At 34.2% G+C, this 14930-nt stretch overlaps 1 long non-coding RNA gene across 4 annotated transcripts in view; it reads right to left on the reverse strand.

Annotated features, from left to right (window-relative positions):
• LOC140696583 (uncharacterized) overlaps positions 1 to 14930 on the reverse strand; it is a 395510-nt gene that overhangs the window by 6651 nt on the left and 373929 nt on the right. Inside the window, exons 9-10 of one of the 4 annotated variants that reach the window (XR_012073073.1) lie at positions 3631 to 3694; positions 3360 to 3517 (exon numbers count right to left, since the gene is read on the reverse strand). The exons of the other annotated variants lie outside the window; for them this stretch is intronic. This is a non-coding gene — a long non-coding RNA (uncharacterized lncRNA). Of the gene's footprint in view, positions 1 to 3359; positions 3518 to 3630; positions 3695 to 14930 lie in introns of those variants that run through there. 4 annotated transcript variants of the gene reach the window in all.

Below are 14930 nucleotides of genomic sequence, written 5' to 3' on the forward strand. Positions count from 1 at the left end.
ACACTGTCAGAATGGCCATCATTAAAAAGTTCACAAAGGATAAATGCTGAAGAGGGTGTGAAGAAAAAGTTGGTAGAAATGTAGTTTGGTGCAGCCATTATGAAAAACAGTATCGAGGGTTCTTTAAAAAATTGAAAATAGGCTAACCCTATGATCCAGCAATCCCACTCCTGGGCCTATATCTGGAGGGAACTCTAATTTGAAAAGATACGTGCACCCCAATGTTCATAGCAACACTTTTTACAACAGCCAAGACATGGAAGCAACCTAAATGTCCGTCAACAGATGACTGGATAAAGAAGTTGTGGTATATATATAATGGAGTACTACTGATCCATAAAAAAGAATAAAATAGTGCTATTTGTAGCAGCCTGCAGATCATCACACTAAGTAAAGTAAGCTAAAAAGAGAAAGAAAAATACCATATGCTATCACTTACATGTGGAATATTTAAAAAAAAAGACACAAATGAACTTATTTACAAAACTGAGACACACTCAAAGACATAGAAAATGAACTTATGGTTACCAGGGAGAATGAGGGTGGGAAGGGATAAATTGGGAATTCAAGATTTGTAGATAATAGGTACTATATACATAATAAAGAACAAGTTTTTACTGTGTAGCAGAGGGAACTATATTCAACCTTGTTATGGCTTGTAATGAAAAATGGTATGAAAAGGAATATATATCTATATATCTATATATCTCTCTTTATATATATATATATCTCACTATGCTGTATGCCAGAAATTAACACAACATTGTAAATTGACTATACGTCAATAAAAATAAATAGCCTATTGGGTGATATGTGAAGTATCAAAACTTTTTAGGCTGTATAACAAGATTCCTGGATGCAGAGACACGTACTGAATTTACACACAAGTAATTTTGTATTAAGTTATTCTTTGGAGTTTTAAAAGTACTTTCAGCTTTTGTGTAATAATCACATGAAATATTCTGGATCAGTTTTCATTTGGGAACTATCCACTCAGTTAATTGTAGGTAAAGAGGGTGAAAAATCCTCAACAACTTATTGAAAATGTCAGACTTTTTTTGTTCTGTATCTTTGTGGGTTAATATGAGAATTGTTCATCAAAAATTTTATTGGTATTGTTTCAGTCATGACTTCCATATTTATTGTTTTAGGAGCAATAGATGTTATTGTACATACAAGATATAAAATAGAAGAAATAATAATAAGAAATCCAGTGGACTTGGTGTCAAAAAGTTCATGTCCTAGCTGTAGGACTTAGAAGTTATCATCCATGTAACTTGGACAAGTCTCAAATCTTTGGACTTTATTTTCTTCACCAGTTAACTAGAATTGATGAAACGACACCAGCTTCTCAAATTTAAAATAAGGATCAAATCAAATGTTGAATGTAGGAGTACTTTGTAAAATGCAAAACCTTTTGTAAGTATCAGTCATTATATTATGATACTCTCCAGCTATTTCAATATGCTAGATTTCCTGTATTTGAGTCAAGAGAGTGGAATAATTTGTATTTGTAAATTTCATTGTATCAAACTCCTTTTAATTTTACTTTCCACTAGTTTATCATTTATGTTATAATTAAGGCAACAAAAAAACTATGAATTTTACCCTAAACATCTTTTTTTCTGTACTCATTTCCACATAAAGGTGTACAATAAAAGGGGTATAAACCTGGGAAAAGATGTGAAATTAAAGGATTGATTCATCCAAAAAATAAATCGCTGAGGCTTCTTTCCATCAAACTGACTATAATATCTTTCTCTTTACCCTCAGGTTCAAAACATATCATTCTTCATACCTCATAAACATTCCCTAATGATGTTCATAAATGAGGTAGTGAGTCTGACCCATGAAGACAGCTGAAGAGCTCTTTAAAAAAAAGCTACTTCTAAAGAAATGGATTCCAGAGTCAGACAGTTGTCCCCAGTTCCCAGAAGTTCAAATCTTGATTAGCAAGAAAAGTCAGAGGTGATAAATAGATTTGTAAAACCTCACGGTTTTGGTAAAATTTTTTCGAATGAATAAATGATTAAAATGGCTCAATGAAAATCACACACAAAAGGGTGAAATATAATCACTATCTGATCTGTTAAAAGGAAAAAGCTTTTAAACTAATCGATCTTTTCCACAACAATTTATGTCACAGCCTTTTAAGATGATCCCATCTTAAATGGGGAAGTGACAAAGAAATATATATCTAATATACTTGCTCAATGGATAGATTTTTCAGTACCTTAAGAAAATGTATTTGAGAGCTTTCATTTTTAAAGGAGGCTACACATTAGATTCTTGTGGATGATCTTACGCTTCGTTTTACCCTTGTTATTGCTAAAGGTTGGAAAGTAGGAAATTGAGACCAAGACTTTTTTTTGTCAGGCTTGATGGCCAATCATGTAGCAATCATTTAACCTCCATGTGCTTCATTGCTGGCATCTCTCAAAGGAGTACACTAATGTATGTCACACTAATGCTTGCCATCCATCTACTTCATGGACACATTACAAGGGTTAACTAATAAGGCTGATAAGCACTTTGCAAATTCAAAGTACAAAGTAGAAGTGCTAAGTAAGCTCAAAGGAAAGAAAAGAATCATCTGATGGTCAACTGATTTGAATTTTCACTGATTCTGGATCCTGTGAATACGTTCTTCCATCCTTTGCAATAAATAAAGGCATTTTGCTATTTTTTTAAAACTCACTTTGAAGACATAAGGAATAAACACCGTGTGCATCATTTCTTACCATAAAAAAACGTGTCATATTATTCCGGTGTTTTAGTTTTCAAGATACACTGCATTTGTGCATCACTTTTTATATAGGAATTATAAGATTTAAAAAATTCCTCTGCTGTAATATATCTTATGATGGAATATGTCATAATGACAAAAGAATAAGATATTCTAGTTGGTCAGAAAACCAGGATGGCAAAGAACAAGTTTCCTTTGGCTTCTGAGGAAATATATCTCAAACACGGGAAAGAAAGATAAGCTCTAAGGAAGAGAGCAGTTTTTTCCATCTTGGTTTAATACTCAGTCTTAGTCATACCTACTTCAGCTGTCAGTAAGAAGACTAATTAGTGCCAGTGATGATGAGAGTTTCTGTGATGCCAACTTTTGTCTTTTAAGAACTGGATTAAACTCAAAATCATTTCCCACACTCTGCAAAATGAAACACTTTGACTGTGCCTCAGCAAAGTCACAGATGAAATCATTTCCATCAGACTCTGACATTATAGTTACAACTAGAGGTGGAGGGTGAAGTGCAAAGTAGGTAATTATCTTAGATCATACAGACCGATCACACTTTGCTATGTGTACTGGTATGCTTGGGCTACTAGAACAGAATACGAAAGGCTGGATGTTAAACAAACAACGGGCATTTATTTCCTTATATTCTGGAGGTTAGAAGTCCATGATCAAGGTGCTAGCAAATTGAGTTTCTGATGAGAGCTCTCTTCCCAACTTGTAGGCAGCTGCCTTTGGTCTGTGTCCTCGCAGGGCCTTTTCCCTGTGCACATACTTGTAGAGAGAAAGAGAACTCTGGTGTCACTTTCTTTTCTTATAAGGACAGTTCTACCTGACTATCCACCCCACCCCCCGGCCCCTTCATTATCTCATTTAAGCATTCATACCTCCATGAAGTCCCGAACTCCAAATATTGTCATGATGGGGGTTGTGGGCTTCAAAATATGAATTCTGGGGGAACACAATTCAGTCCAAAATGGTATGACATGTTAGACAGTTGAAGCTCAAATTTTCTTTACTTGACTGTTCTACAGAAATACCTTTTAGATAAATAAAAACATCATTTTGAAGTCAGTAGCAAGGGCATATTCTGGTTATCCAGGCTATCAGCTCTCCTGTACTTACAGTCTGTGGTTCTGCCTCAAGACAATAATTGGGAGCATAGGGAATAATCTCAAGGGTAATCCGTTAAAGAGGTCTGGGTATTAGAGGACTTCTGGGAAAAAATGTGTGCCAACTTCACATCTATGAACTCAAAAGGATATTTTTGCCCTTCTTTATTTCCTGGAGACACACTCAGGAATGACATACATGCAGTAGATTTCCTCATAAAGCTGTCTGTACATCTACACTTCTAAAAAGTAAACTATTTAAAACACACAAAGTAAATATATTTGTGACCCATGGTTTTTGACTGTTTGGTTCTATATAGCTGCCCTTCTGGAGTCTATCGTTCATTTTATGTGTTTTGTATGCCTTCAAAAGACACAAAAAAGCCACAGGGCTTGTTTTTGTCTAGAAATTATCTTAAAGTCTAGGAAAGGTCCATGCTGCAGATCAACTGTACACCCAGTACTGCCCTGAGAATGCAAGAGAAAGAGGCTTCTTTAGATTTGACTCAACTCCTAATATCTTTCATTTGTCTGTAACATTTCTATCACTTTAAAGAAACTTTCAGGCTTGTCTCATTTCATCCTTATAAAGGGTCAAGGTTCAGGACCAAATCGTTCTCTACATTACCAGCTGGCTCCTTGAATTTCTGGCTTTGACTTCCCAGGGTGCCACTAAATACTGAACAGGGAGGTTAAACAGGGACTTCCTGAGACCATATTTCTGTCCCAGACAATGGCAGCTTACATTCTCCTACAATTTATTCTCACATGTGAGAACAGAAACAAGTTTTGGTCATCAAGAGATTCCAACATGGACTTAATATGCTGGAGAATCAATCTGATTAAGGAAACACAAGTAAATACATAATATGACTGTGGAAATGATTCTACTGTGAGGAAAACAGCTTGCCAATTTTCCTATTGCTCTCTTCTTTCTAAGGAAAGTGGTGTCTGGGACCTTCACTTGCCATTAGGGTGAATGAAGACAGGCATCATGTATCACATGTTTAGGAAGCAGCTTGCTGTAATATCTTGCAACATACTTGGATGTCCTGGATATCAGAATACCAACCAGAAGGTCAGAAACTGAAAACTGTTTTGCTGAATAGTTTGAGTGAATATCTTAAGGTTACAAAGGTAAAATGGTATCAATACTTTTTTGTATATTTCAATCTTCCAAAAGTAAAACTAAAACAGAAATGAAAGTAGAGACAGCAGTGAAGGTCTGATTTAGTCTTCGCATTGGTATGTTTTAAGGACTCTTGAAAAATCTTAAAACTGACATTTTTTAATGTTTCAAGCAAAATGAAAGATTTTTAAAGTTTTTTTTTGTTAAAATTACTGATACATGTAAAGACAAAACTTTGTAATTCCCATGAAGTTCATTGTTTTTTAAAGATAACTGAAGTATTACCAATTTATGTTAGTGGTAGAAAATTACAAGATTCAGAGTAGATGGTACATATTTGAGATCAAAATACAAAATAGATCAAAGATTTAATAGTTTCAAAACATAAATGGAATATAAAACCTTACATATAGAATACAGAAGACAATATTTTTTCGAAATCTGACAATACAAATGCTATAAAATCTACTTAATATCACGTGGATATGCTCTCTCTACATTGGACACTTACGATGTAAAGTCTCTAAGATGTAATTCCATTTAGAAATAAGAAATAGGCAAGAGTTTGGGGAGAAAGGTCTTTCTTCCAATTCTTGGTGAGAGCATAAATAATGATTTTGTAATGAAATTTAGCAATAAATACCAAGAGTTTAAAAAAATGTTCATGCCTTGACAGCCAGGAATTACGCTTTCAAGAAGCATATAAAATAATCCAAAATTTAATTAGGAACTGAAAGCCCTATAATATCCAACATCAGGGAATCATTTAGCACTTTACAGAACTTATCATATAATTATGTAATATAATTATATATAATGGAATATTAAAAAGTATGAAAAATATGTTTTGAAACTTCTAATGACATGCTCAATGCTTGTCATTTACAAAAATATTGGAAAATTAAATTGCATGAACTGTATGACTTTAGATATAATATTTTAACAATTTATACTTGTGATGATGGACTCATGAGTGACTTTTGAAAACCATTGTTTTTACTTTTTTTTTTTGTTGAGTCATTCTTTCTTTTGGTGGGGAGGTAATTAGGGTTTTTTACATTTTTTTTTTTAGTGGAGGTACTGGGGATTGAACCCAGGACCTCATGCAAGCTAGGCATAATTTCTACCACTGAGCTATACCCTCCCCTACATTGCATTTACTTTTATTATTAAAGCTTTCCAGTAACTTAATTTATAAAATACTGTAAAATTATCTGGAAAAATGAATTTTCATATAAAGGAATCCTTTGAGAGTTAAACTTAGAGGAGTTCTGGAATAGTGAGAGTGAAAATGACTCATTATAACATCCATTAAGTAGACTTCTGAAATATTGCTTTAAATCCTATAGGGAATTGTACTCACCAAAGGGATTCTCACACAGAATGAAGCAATGGTTCATAGCGGCCTTTTATTTCATATTTCATGTCTTTTCAGAAATGGCAAATATGTCAAAATCTGTGATTGTGTTGTGGCCTTCACCAAAGAGTGAAGAATGATCTTGCTGTGAATATTCAGACACCTAGTGCTCTCCACAATGCAAGAAAGAACTGGGCTGACTGTTTACTACTAGCAAAACTTTCTCAAAAATTGTCCTTTAGGGCTTTTGAACGTAAAGCTTTCACAATATAGAAAAAATAATCTGATCTGGTATTTCAAATGGGTTATTTCAAACTATTAAATGACTCATAGATAAACTAAAGACTCACTAATTTGAACTAGTCAATAGTTCCTTTATTAGCTAAGTCAGAAAATTTCAGGGAATGAAGATAACTATGTGATTGGAAGAAGGTGAGAAGCCAGGAGTTAGAAGACCCAGGCTCAGCTCCTTAGCTGTGGTGGTGGAGGGACACCGTGACATTATGATCTAGATTGTCTTATATTTTCCTTGCTAAAGGGCTCTCACAGGGTATATCTTGCAAACAGTAATGGAGAGCAGATCAAATCAGAGCTTTTGCTGGAAATGGATTCCATATCCAAACAAGGAAATTGAGAAGAGATTACAGAGAATACCACCAAAAGTTGTAAAGAACCTTGAATTAGTAACAGTGGGGAACCATTAAAAGTAATAAACTTGAAGCCAAGAAGGAGGAGTAATTACTCAGAAATCAGAGAAAATAGTTATTAGAAAAGGCCGCATCACAGAAGACAGAAGCTGTGGCCTTTCGTAGAAAGATGCTTTCAACTTCTGTGATCTATATAGGAGGACAGATAATCTGACCTTACTCTTCCCTGCCCCTCATTGACCAAATCCAAGTCCAAAAGAGAGATAATTTGTTGATACAATCCACGAAGATTAACTTCAAGGGCACAGAACAAGATAGGGAAGGGTGGAAAGCAGTTGTGAAAAACAAAAATTACCCAGCACACATATTTTTAGTGATGATTTTTTTTTCATTTTATTCTCAACTTCTTTCCTCAGTGTAAGTTATACCTATAGATACGAATAAAAATAAAATATCTTAACTGGGAAAGAAGGAATAATGAGCGCTTAGGAGGACAGAGTAACAAGTGAAGCTGCTGGTATTTTATCTATTTCGAGTCCTGTGGGCAGGCTCGGTCTCTATGGTTAGAAGTAGAAGATCAAGAAACTGGTAGAATCATTTTTTACAGAGATTTGGTGAGATTTTAGACACAAGCAGAATACCTTCAAGGCCCAGGCAACAAATTGTGGCTAAAAGTTGGGGACCAAGACCTTCTCAACATCTCTTCTTGGAACCCTGACGTAAGTTGGAGGGTTTCATAGCCCACATGGATGCTGGGCTTTTCATGGCAAGCAGAGTCAGCAGTGAGGCTTCACCAGTAGTTCAGACAAAGGGAAGACAAAGCACAAAATAAAGAAAAGGGCAAACAATAACTTGATGACTGACTTCGGCAAAAGATACCGCTATAAAAGAGCAGCAGCCAAACTGAGTATGTCAGAATAGCAGGAGCAGAAGTGATCAGCTGGACTTTTGTGACACAGTTGGTACCTGGAAAAGGTAATTTGTTTTAAATGATATTTAAAAAGTATTGCTATATGATGGAATATCTGCATAAAATTAATAATTTTAAAAAGTAGGTAAAAGGAAAAACAGTGATAAAGGAACTGTATTAGTGGTATGTTGATTAATGCATATGAGATGCATATAGATCTCAAACTTCAAAAAAATCAAGTTTCAAATGCCAAATATATATTGAGAGCCAAATTGTTGTATCTTTCATGTGAATACAAAAAAAAATGAAGTTATCTTGTATGAGGGAAACGGAACCTAGATTCCATTTTGTAGTTTCATGTATAAGAGCACGTTTGAGAGCACAATTTACTTTACTGCTTCTTGGGTGTGTGTTTTCTAATGTACATATATTTGGAAGATAGGAAATAATGGTTTCCTAGATAAAAAGAATGTAAAAGACAAAACAAATAAGCTAATATGCTATTATAAAAATGTTTATATTTATCATGATGGAAAGTACTCTGAAGATATACATAATTAAAAAAATATATTACTACATATGGCTCCTCTAGCCACTTGTGTTGCAAATCAAGGAATTATATTCTTACCAAGAAGGCTGTTTTTATACATAGTATACATAGAAATATTCAATATTAAGCATCATATATACACTACCAAAGATTTCTTTTGGTGCGTATGTGTGTGTGTATGCTTAAGTGGTAAGTTTTGCTCTCATTCTGCTTGCTGCATTCTCTTTGGTTTATGCAGAAGATGTACAGTAGCAATACAAAATTATCTTAAAGAACAAATTTTCTTCCCATAATGTTTAGAAAAAGAGATGACAAAAATTTAGAAATTTTAGTAAATTTAGAGACCCTCAGAATGTTAAGAACCAATAACAATACTCAGACAATGGACAGTAAATTGTTATCATGGCATCCTGGGGCCTCTGTAAACATAAATTTGTCAGTCCTTCTATTTCCCTTCCCTTCTTCAGATCCCTTGGGGAAATAGAAGGATTTGGAGAGTCTGTAAAGTATTTCTTCAATACTTAAAGTGAGAAGATTTATTTACTAAAATCAAACATATTTTTTTTCCTCAAAGTAACTGAGTCCCTAAAAGTTTGAGAACAAACTAATTGGCTGGATGTTTCAATATATCAGACAACTTATGGAGGATTTTTTTAAAAGTTTATCTGAAAAAAAAATACATATCACTATGCTGTACACCAGAAATTAACACAATATTGTAAATAGATTTTACTTCAATTCGAAAAAAAAAGAACTAAATCTTGGCCTAATATTCACTGCAAGGGTGTTAAAAGGGTGGCAATTACAAAAGAAGGTCTAAAAAGAATATTTCTTCCCATAAAATCATTTGAGAACTGTGGAATTTTTCCTTCTCTCCCCTCCTCCCCAAGTGAAGTGGAAGAAACTACAATAGGATGATTCAAAAACCTTGGTATATATCAATATCTCCTGATGTTTGCAGGACACAGAATCCTGGTTTCTACTGTGTCCAGAGAAGCTTAAAATTTTAAATGTACAATGAGATTCATAGACTGTAGCTAACTATGGAGATAACACTGGACTCTGTGTGTGTTTGCATGAGAGAGAGAGAGAGAGAGGGAGAGAGGGAGAGGGAGAGAGAAGCAAGACTAACCTATACTTGTGTTATGGGCTGAATTTCTTCCCTTTCCAAATTAATATGTTGAAATTCTAACCCCTAACTCCTCAGAATGTGACTTTCTTTGCAGCCTATGATTACAGTGAAAATGAGATGCCTCAGATGAAAAATTTAAGGGAATGTTAAAAACTCACTAATCAGAGGAATCACATTTTAATAAAATATTTTAAAAGTTAATTTGAAAGTCTATAATGAAGAAAATATCAACATTTTAAATAAAAATAGAATTAGTATTCCTGATTTTTCCTTTTGCTTTATACTCTAGTATGACTGATCACAGTACTGGTACTTTGCCATAGTTTTTTCCATAGCTTAGATAGAAATGCCTAAAATAAAATAAAATAAATTAAGTGTTATTTAAATTTTTAAACATAAAGCTGGTCTCATGGAAAATAAAAATGGAAAATTGTATTAGATTCTTCATTGGTGATCTGAATTATTATTATTCTAATATATGAGAAAAATAGAGAACAGTAAAACTCTGAAAGTTTTAGGGAAAAAAAATGATAAATGAACCATATCCACTGATTTTTACAATGTTTCCTTCAAGTTTCAGAACTCTTTTCACAAAGTTGTTTGTCTGTTTTCAAACCAGTATGCAATTAGGGAAATATACTGATAATTGGGGGATAAAAAATCTACTTCTTTTTCAGAATCCATCTTTTATGGAACCAATTATTACGACAGCTTAAGTTAAATGATTTTGACAGAACATTTATGCTGTTTGGTAGGTAGCTAGAGTACATGGAAAATTTCTTCAGCAACATTTGGTAGGTCCCTAGTGGCATTAAGGAAAAAAAAAATCTAGAACTTATCAAGCCAGTCATCTGCAATTTGCCCACTAGGAAAATCTGTTTTATGCAGATTGTGTATTTATTTGAGCAGTATAACAGATGTAGAGTATATTGTGCCTTGCACTGTTTTTCCTTATGTTTAATTGTAACTTACAGCCAGAAAGATATAAAATACAATCAAGTAGGGGAGAAAAACACATTCAGAAAAGCAATTTTGATCATAAGCATGTGGTATCTATAGAAACTGTTATGTTGGAAGAGGGTTTGCCATTTCAGTGATCAAGTTAATGAAGGTACCATTAGATCTCTATTTTAACACAGTAATTTCAGTACATATTACACTTTATACAGCTCTGCTGTTATATCGCTAATTTAGCTTTTTGGAATATTGGAATCAGGAATTTTTTTATTTCATAATGAACAAAAGAAATACTTAATATTTGAGAAAATTGTATTTTAAATTTAGAAACAAGCTACAGTGTTGTGGTGAGATGTTTTGATTAACAGATCCCTCAGTGGGAGCTATGTGTTCTACTTCTTCCAGGCAAGGCAAGCATAATCCATGAGGCTATCAGACCTGACTACAATCTGGGAGAACAGAAAGGTGTTAAATTAGCTAGAGGAAGTGTTCTTCAGTTCTTGAAAGCTGAGCACCATATGGAATATTACCGCATTTCTTAAACAACCATAAAAATCTCGGTGGGAAAAAAAAAAAGGAAAAAAGCTACATGGTTCAACTCCAAGCTGTTTTCTAATTGTTATTCATATATTTCTATATACTATGAGAACAATTCTCTGGGACTGTGGATTAACTAACCCTTTCTTCAATTAGTATGCAAAATTTCCAGAGTCTGTTATGAATGATCTAGACTGTTATTGAGAGAAGGAGGATTTCCTATGCCATAGCTCAGTGTTTTCTAGGTAGCGGCACCTTAGGGCCTGAGCCCTGATCTACCATCCATCTTCCCACCCCAACCCTCACTAATATAGAACTAGGTAAAAATATTATGCTGATTGCATTATTTTATCCTTCTCTGTGTTTTCCCTCATACCAAACACAAAGAATGATTTTTCTTTATAGAAATGCTAAACATGTTTCTACCTTCAAATTAAACTCCGTTGTACCAATCACCTTTAGTGTCTTCTAGAAAACATTTCGAAATGAGCAGTAGTTGGATGTGTCATTTAAATTTATAACACTATCCATCTAATAAGTTATCTGTGGTTCTCACTGACAGAAAAAAAAGGATACCTTTTCAGAAATACTGAAGGAATACTGTTGGTTCTCTGTATGCAGAACTTAGGTTCTGCATCCTTGCATTCAACCAACAACTAATAAAAAAAAAATTCAAAAACAGAAAGAAAAAAAACCCCAAAAGTTCCCAAAAGCAAAACTTGAATTTTCTATACCAATGACTATTTACACAGCATTTCCATTGCATTAGGTATTATAAGTAATGATATAAAGTATATGGGAAAATATGCAAATACTACAGAACTTTATATTAGGGACTTGAGTACCTTAGAGTTTCGGCATTAGTTGGGGTCCTGGAATCAATCCCTCCACAGATACTGAGGGACCACCATACTGAGAAGTATATTCTCCCACCTGTGTCTCTGTTTCAAAGGGTCACTATACTCTTTTAGAGAGAGATTCATTGTTGCATATATTTTTCCTCTAGTTGGTACCTCTCTGAAAGGAGGCATATTCAACAAAAGTCATTAAGTTAAAGCATTTACATGAGCATACTCCTTGATCTAAATTCAGTAATCCAGGCTACATATGAATGAGAAACAGAAAAAAATTAACAAAATAATGTCTCAAATTTAAAAGATCCATTGAACAATATGTCCTGTGTCAGATTTTCAGTCCTTCTGGTACTCTTTCTGTTCCTGCTGTGATTAGTTGGTTTTTCCTCTCCTCTCCTCTCTGTAGTATTCAGTTGCCCCTTCTTGATTTTCTCTGTTACATCTTAATATGATGGCAGATCTGATGTTCTAGTTGTACAAGATAAAACACAGCTCCTCACTCCTCAACAAACTCTATCAGCCTTTTATTTAATCCCAAGTAGTCTTAAGGAAATTTTATGTGAGATAGCTACATAGGACATGCTGACTGTCTGGAGGTTTGATGTATTGTTCTGACTATATAATATATCCTTACCGTGCAAAGGAAAAAACCTGTTCTCCACTCTTTTCAAAAGAAAATTTCTGGGCACTCTAAATGGCAGACTCTGAAATATTTTTAGTCATTATGGACTGACTACATAACAATAACAAAAAGAAATAATGAGGACTAAAATTTTAATATATGGAGAAGTATATTTATTGATCTAACCATTTACCATGCCAGGCACTGCACTAGGCTATGAAATATACATTTAATTAAGTCACCCTCAAGGAAGTCAGTTTTTAGGGGTAAGACACAGACAAAAATCATTTATGGTTTGAGTTCTGCTGGAAATAGATGCTACAATCAAAAAAGTAATGATGAAAGTTTAATTTAAATGGGAATGAGCAGAAGGGGAATAGGCAAGTGCAACCAATAAGCAGGAAGCATCTAACACCAAGTGCATGAATGGGCAGAATAGAAAGTGGATAGGGAGGGGCAAAATCTAAATACCCAGGACATCAGAAAACTATATGGCAAGTAAAATAAGAGAAAGCCTAGGGAAACTTGGAGTTACACAGGATTGGTGCGTGGGGACTAAGGAGCGTATAGAAACAGATGGCAACAATATTATTCTTTGTATGATCATCCCTTCAACTATCCATAACTATTTGTAATGACGTCACTTCTAGCTCAGGAGTGAGGTGGTAATACAACCCAAGACCATGAATTCTTTTATGTGAAAACAATAGAACAAACAGTATTTCTATTTTTTTTAATATATAGGATAGTTATTTATAGGATAGATTTTTTCTTTGTAATAAACATACCCAAAAGATGCTCGAGAGGGTGTGGAGAAAAGGGAACCCTCCTCCACTATTGGTGGGAATGTAGTTTAATGCAGCCATTATGGAAAACAGTATGGAGAGTCTTTAAAAAACAACTAAAAATAGACTTACTATATGATCCAGCTATCCTATTCCTGGGCATATATCTGGAAGAAACTCTAATTCGAAAAGATAAATGTACCTCAGTGTTCACAGCAGCACTAGTTACAACAACCAAGACATGGAAGCAACCTAAATGTCCACCGACAGATGACTGGATAAAGAAGTTTTGGTATATACATATATATTATATGTATATTTGGTATATATGTATATTTGGTACATATATATATAATAAAATAATGCCACTTATAGCAACATGGATGAACTTGGAGACTGTCAGGTTTCTAATTGAAGAAAGAAAGAAAAATACTATATGATATCACTTATATGTGGAATCTAAAAAATGACACAAATGAACTTATTTGCAAAACAAAAAGAGACTCACAGACGTAGAGAACAATCTTATGGTTACCAAGGGGGAGAGTGGCTGGTAGACAGATAAATTGGGAGTTTGGGATTTGCAGATACTAGCTACTACATATAAAATAGATAAACAATAAGGTCCTACTATATATACCACAGGGAACTATATTCAATACCTTGTAATAGCCTATAATGAAAAAGAACATGAAAAAGAATAAACACACACACACACACACACACAACCCTGAATCATTATGCACACCAGAAATTAACACAACATTGTAAATCAACTATACTTCAATTAAAAAATAAAAAATAACAATAAACATACCCAAAAGAGTATTGGGAATAGCTTCTCACATAGCTTCCATCTAACAGAGCCCCTGTTGTTTGCTTCTCTGAGCAACCCTCTTCTGTTGCTACCCAAAGGGAAATACTTCGGACAATGTTAAGTGAGAGCATGTGGAGTGATTTCAATTAAATAATTAGTAGTTCACCTCTTTGGTTCTCTGATTCTAAACGGATTATTTAAAACACTGGTTATAGGCTGGATGTTTGTATCACCCTCAAATTTATATGCTGAGGTCTTATCTCCAAATGTGACTGTATTTGGCGACAGAGACTTTCAGGAAGTATAAATGTTCCAGGAGGTTATAAGGGTAGGGCCCCCATTTGATAGCATTAATATCTTTTTAGGAAAAGAGACTAGAGAGCTCTACTTTTCTCTATCTCTCCTTCTCCCTCCAACACCTTCTCTTTCTTTCTTCACAATATGAGCACAAAGAGAGATAATGGCACCTGCAAACCAGGAAGAGAGCTCTCATCAGGAAACAAACTGGCCAGTACTTTGATCTTGAACTTTCCAGCCTCCACAACTGTGAGAAAATAAATTTATGTAGTTTAAGGAGCCTAGTCTGTGGTGTTTTGTTATGGGAGCCTGAGCTAATACAGAACCAAAACATTCCATCAATATATTGTCTTACATGCTTGAATGGTTCTAATTGAAAAGGAAAAGTTAAAGGAAAAAAAGAACCAATCCCCAAACCCTTAACTATAATTTGGATTAAAATTAACCTTGCTCGAATCAGGGCAAGATTTGATGATGTCCT

Source organism: Vicugna pacos, chromosome 5, assembly GCF_048564905.1.
Source record: "Vicugna pacos chromosome 5, VicPac4, whole genome shotgun sequence".
Classification (NCBI taxonomy): domain Eukaryota; kingdom Metazoa; phylum Chordata; class Mammalia; order Artiodactyla; family Camelidae; genus Vicugna; species Vicugna pacos.